The sequence below is a fragment of the Physeter macrocephalus genome, chromosome 18 (genome assembly GCF_002837175.3).
Source record: "Physeter macrocephalus isolate SW-GA chromosome 18, ASM283717v5, whole genome shotgun sequence".
Taxonomy (NCBI): Eukaryota; Metazoa; Chordata; class Mammalia; order Artiodactyla; family Physeteridae; genus Physeter; species Physeter macrocephalus.
In genome coordinates this window covers 61,639,720-61,641,467 of record NC_041231.1, presented here as the reverse complement: position 1 = coordinate 61,641,467, position 1,748 = coordinate 61,639,720, and positions in this window count along the sequence as shown.

The window sequence follows — 1,748 nt, the reverse complement described above, 5'->3', positions numbered from 1 at the left end:
AGGACACCCTTTCCTCCCTCTCTCCAGTTGTTTGTGTTTTTGTTTTGTTTTAGTTAGGCATTTTGTCCCTCTGATCTTGAGGGGCCTTTGGAAAATGACACGCCCAACGGAAACTTACACTGGCGTCCGATGATTCCAGAAATGCAGGGTGTCCGGCCAGGTGGGCGCCCGGCCTCTCGTCCCCCGTGGCGGCGTGGTGCGCGTGTTCTTGTCTCAGGGTTTACGTTTGGGCCCCGCAGCCCACCTTCGGGAGGGAAAGCGCAGCGGGCGCCTTGGGCAGGCGCCTTTGTGGCTCCCTTTGGTGCGCTCGGCTTGCGGGGGACCGGCCTCTCGGGGACCCGGCGGGGAAGCCCGCGCGACCCGCCCCTCGCGCGGGCTCCGTATGTGTCAGTTTGTGGAAACTGTGTCGCGGCCGGGGGCGGGGTCGTGACGCTGGGACCGCGTGGGAGCCGCTGTTGACTCCGGGCCCGGTTCTCCGCAGTTATCTGAGGTCCGAGGTTTTCCAGCCCGCCATTGCGCACTGGCGCTTTCTATTTTGCTCTTCCTGTGGCCGGAGGCGCGTCTGAGCCTGGGCTCTGGCTTTTCGGGTTGGGTAACTCCGGGTGGCCCGGGTGGGCGGCCTGAGCAGTGGACAGGGCGCGGAGACATCCCAGGGGAGGGAAACTGAAAGTGGGGAGAACCTTCAGAACTCCAGCTGATCCACTCGCCTCGCCTCCCCGCCCCTCTTACTTGCACTTGTCATGTACTGGTTGGCTGGCCGGCGCATTTTTCAAAATGTAATAATTTGTGTATCCTTAGTAGCCGTGAAGCATAGTTCACTTGTAGTGCACAGTTGTAGGAGTTTTGACAGATGATCGCCGGCAGGTGGCAGAGCAATCCTGTCATCCCATTTGCTGCCCTTTGGCGCCAGCTTGCCTCTAGCCTCTTGGGCGCTAATCTCCTCCCTGTCCGTAAGGTTTTGACTTTTCCAGAAAGTCAGGTAAAGGGAACAACAGCATGTAGCTTTTTGATTCTGGCTGCTTTGGCTCAGCAAAACCTAAGCGAGATTCATCCCTGGTTTGGTTGTTGTTGTTGTTGTTGTTTTAAATATTTATCTATTTAGTTATTTACTTGGCTGTGCCGGGTCTTAGTTGCGGCACATGGGATCTTCATTGCCATGTGCAATATCTTTTAATTGCAGCGTGCGGGATCTATTTCCCTGAGCAGGGATGGACCCCGGGCCCCCTGCATTGGGAGCGCGGAGTCTCAGCCACTGGACCACCAGGGAAGTCCGTCATCCCTGTTGTTGCAGGTATGAGACGCCACTCATTTTTCTGGCTGTGTTGTATTCCATTTTCTGTTTGTCCATCCGCCTGTGGGTGGCAGGACTTGTGGGATGTTTCCAGTTTTGAGGGGATCAGGAATCAAGCTGCTGTAAACATCCCAGGGCAGGTTTCCATGTGAACTTGGGTTTTACCTCACTTGAGAAAATACTCAGGGGTGGGACTGGGGTCTGTGCTAAGTGTATGTTTAACAACGCTTCTGCATCTTAGAAATTGGTTATTTTTGAGTATTGGAAGAGTTTAGAAATCCACTGTGACTCAGCACCCAGGCACTTGAAACGAATTTTAAAGTTCATCTGGAGATGGTCACATTGTCCCCATCACTGGCAGGCGGACTCTCAAGCACTGTGCCACCAGGGGAGCCCTCCCATCACTGTCTTTTATTCGAGGCAGAGCAAGGCCACCGATTTGTAACCCTTGTAAGGA